This window comes from Ursus arctos, unplaced genomic scaffold, assembly GCF_023065955.2.
Source record: "Ursus arctos isolate Adak ecotype North America unplaced genomic scaffold, UrsArc2.0 scaffold_23, whole genome shotgun sequence".
Taxonomy (NCBI): domain Eukaryota; kingdom Metazoa; phylum Chordata; class Mammalia; order Carnivora; family Ursidae; genus Ursus; species Ursus arctos.
Genome location: NW_026622908.1, coordinates 3,595,384 through 3,599,724, shown reverse-complemented (window position 1 = coordinate 3,599,724; position 4,341 = coordinate 3,595,384).

The window sequence follows — 4,341 nt, the reverse complement described above, 5'->3', positions numbered from 1 at the left end:
ATCAAATCATACCGTATTTGGCCAGTCAGAGCCCCTTCAACTGGCTTCCATGTCCTTTTGACATGTCCCATCATTTTTTGAGCACATTGCAACTTTCTGGTTCAGTGCTCTTGGGGTGTACTTTTCTCAGTCGATCTTAATGAACAGAATTAGGTAATATGTGTGTGTATCATACACATACTTACATCTGTATTTCTCTATCTCTTACTTACAGTCATGAATTTATATTGGTACCTCCAACTCCGATCAAATACCCTTAGATTCATTCTAGTTTTTTCTTTTCCATATTTGTAACTCCCTTCTCCACCAGTGAGAAAACTGTCTCCTTTTATTCTTCATATATGACTTGATCAATGCCCTCATTGTAACCAATTTCTCTTGACCACTTCCTGCCTCCCTCCCACCCAACATAGTTGCCCTCTTCACCCCTCAGAGGTTCCTACACTCCGCACTGGGGACATACTTTTCCAGCAACATAGTGGATTAGGTATCCTAAATGACCCTTTTGCATCAGTTTTCTATTGGACGTATAACAAACCACCCCAAAACTTAGTGACTTAAAACAAAAATAATTTATGATTTCTTAAAATTCTAAGGATAGGTTGGGAGTTTCTGCTGTGTCACCCGAGTTCACTCATGTGACTGTATTCAATGAGTGAGTTGGGTGGGGAATGGCCGTTCTCAGATGTCCTCACTCACATGTCTGAGGTCCCAGCTGAGATGACTGGGATGGCTTGGCCTCTCTCCTCATGTGCTCTTTCATCTAGGACTTCAAGTGATGCTGGAAGTATTCCAGGAAAGCAAAAGTGAAAAGGCCTCTTAAGTCATACAACATCACTTACACCAGATTCTATTAGTCAAAGCAAGTCACAGGACAGCCCAGATCCAGACCTTACTTCTTGATGGCAGGAATTGGACCAGCAGAGTTACATTGCAAAGGAGCACTGACACAGGGAGGCATAATTCACTGGGGCCATTAGTATGAGCACTTGCCATACTTTCCTGATTAAGTGATAAAAATGTCAGATATATATATATATATATATATACATACATATATCTATCTATCTACATATATATATTTCTTAAACATTATTTTAAATGCTTCTCTGAACTGGAAAGAACTTGATAGGTGGTACGTGGGAAATAGAAGGCAAAGCTGGGGACTACAAAAAGCAGTGAATCAAATGTGAGACCTTACATAAAGCTGGGACCCTACCCTCATTGTAAGGGGAATGAGAAAAGCACTGTTACTGAAAAAAAAAGGAGACAGCAGGAAAAACTTGCCTGCATGACTTATCCTGGGTGCTGGATGTCAGGAAAATAATCACCTGAAAATTGGTAACCACGAATGGACCATTTGATGGTGTCATTTAAAGTGATCCCCTATTGTTAGGCCCCTAGTGGACTGAGAGGAGCATACTGTAAATCCTCCCTGGAAAAATTAAAACTCAATCCAGGCCTCCAAAAATTCTTACAGATGAAGTTCCAACAAAAAGGAGAAACTCATGGTAAAACAAAATCACAAAGCATGCTAAGAAGCAAGCATCATCTGCGAGAACCAGCAGAAAAATACACGAGGCAGAAACAGAGCCTTTATGTATTCAGACGCTAGGCTGTAACACTTTGAAGTAACCAAGTTTAATATGTGTTGTGGACTGAATTGTGTCTCCCTAGAATTTTATGTTAAAGCCCTAAGTCCTGATGTGACAGTATTAGGAGTAAGGAAATTATTAAGTTAAATGAAGTCATAAGGGCGGGACCCTGCTAGCATTAGTGTCTTTAGAGGAAAAGACCCCAGAAATCTGGCTCTCTCTCCACCATCTGAGCCCTTGGTAAGAAGGTGCTCTCACCAGGAACGCTACCATGCTGGCATCCCGGTTTCAGACTTCCGGCCTCCAGGCTGTAAGAAAATTAATGTCTGCTGTTTAAATCTATCCAATTTTGTGATGACAGCCCGATACGATATGTTTACATAAATATATGACAAGCTTAAAATATGCACATGGAATAAATTGGCGGAATTGAGGAAAGTCCACATAGAAATTCTCAAAATTAAAATTTTAATAGTTAAAAGTAAAAAACCCCATTTGAAAGATGGGTTCCACCACTGGAGATAGAATTAGTGAACTGGATAATAGAGTGAATGAATTTATATGGAATATAAGGAGACTGGAAAAATGAGAGGTTGATCAGTTATGTTGGAGAACGTCTAGTATACATCTAGTCATATTTCCAAAAAGGATAATGGGGATGGAAAATTGGAGCCATCACACACTGGGATACTGGTTATGGAAAATGGTGCAGCCACTTTGGAAAATGGTCTGATAGCTCCTCAAAAAATCCTAAACATAGAATTAACATAGGACCTGGAAATTCCATTACTAAGTATTTACACAAGAGAAATGAAAACATACATCCACACAAAAACTTATATACAGGTGCTCATGGCAGCATATTTACAACAGCCAAAAAGTGGAAATAACCCAAATGACAAATGAATAAACAAAATGCGGTATATCCATATCATAGGATATTATTTGGCAATAAAAGGGAATGAAGTACAGATATATACTACGACATGAATGAATCTCGAAAACATTATGGCAAATGAAATTAACCATTAACAAATCACCACATATTGTAGGGTACTATTTATATGTAATTTCCAGAATGGGCCATTCTATGAAATGTCCAAAATGGCAGACCTATGGGAAAAGAATTAGTGGTTTCCTTGGACTAGGCAGGAGCAGGCGGGATAGGGATGCATAGTGATTACTCGCAGGTACAAGGATTCTTTTGGAAGTGAAGTGTTCTAAAATTAAATTATGATCATGGTGTACAACTCTAAATATTCTCTAAACCATAGAACTACACACTTTTTTGGGTTTCTTTGTTTTTTGAGTTTTTCATTTTAGTTCCAGTAGTATTAACATAGAGTGCTACATTAGTTTCAGGTATACAATGTAGTGATTGAACAATTCTATACATTACTTAGTACTTATCATGATAAGTGTATTCTTAATCCCCTTCACGTATTTCATCTACCCCCACACACTTTCCCTCTGGTGACCATCAGTTTGTTCTCTCTATATAAGAGTCTGTTTCTTGGTTTGTCTTTCTCTTTTTTTCTCTTTGTTTTGTTTCTGAAATTCTACATATGAGTGAAATCATATGGTATTTGTCTTTGACTGACTTACTTTACTTAGTATTATACTCAGCTTTATCCACATTGTTGCAAATGGCAAGATTTCATTCTTTTTTATGGCTGAATAATATTCCACTCTGTGTGTGTGTGTGTGTGTGTGTGTGTACACATACATCTTCATTCATTCATCTATCGTTGGACACTGGGCTACTTCCATAATTGGCTATTGTAAATAATGCTGCGTTAAACATAGGGGTGCATATATCCTTTTGATTATTGTTTTCATATTTTTTGGGGTAAATACCCAGTAGTGCAATTACTGGATCATAGGGTAGTTCTATTTGTAATTCTTTGTGGAACCTCCATACTGTTTTTCACAGTGGCTGCATCAGTTTGCATTTCCCCTAACAGTGCATGAGGGTTCTTTTTCTCTACGTGCTTGCCAACACTTGTTATTTCTTGTGTTGTTGATTTTAGCTATCTGACAGGTGTGAGGTGATAGCTCATTGTAGTTTTGATTTGTATTCCCTGAGGATGAGTGATGTTGAGCATCTTTTCACGTGTCTGTTGGCCATCTGTCTGTCTTCTTTGGAGAAATGTCTGTTTGTATCTTCTGCCCATGATTTAATTGGATTATTTGGTTTTTTGGTGTTGAGCTGCATAAGTTCTTTATATATTTTAGATACTAACTTTTTATTGGAGACGTCATTTGAAAATATCTTCTCCCTTTCAGTAGGTTGACTTTTAGGGGTTTTTGTTGTTGTTGTTAAATCCTTTGCTGTGCAGAAGCTTTTTATTTTATTTTTGCTTTTATTTCCCTTGCCTGAGGAGACCTATCTAGAAAAATGTTGCTACAGCCCATGTCAGAGAAATTTTTGCCTATGCTCTCTTCTAGAATTTTTATGGCTTCGGGTCTCATATTAGGTCTTTAACCCATTTTGAGTTTATTTTTGTGTATGATGTAAGAAAGTGGTCCAATTTCATTCTTTTACACCATTTGTTGAAGAGACTGCCTTTTTCCCATTGCATATTTTTGCCTTTTTTGTCAAAGATTAATTGATCATATAATCGTGAGTTTGTTTCTGGGCTTTCTATCCTGTTCCAATGATCTATGTATCTATTTTTGTGCCAGTACCATACTGTTTTGATTACTACAGCTTTGTAGTATAACTTGAAATCTGGCCTTCAGCTTT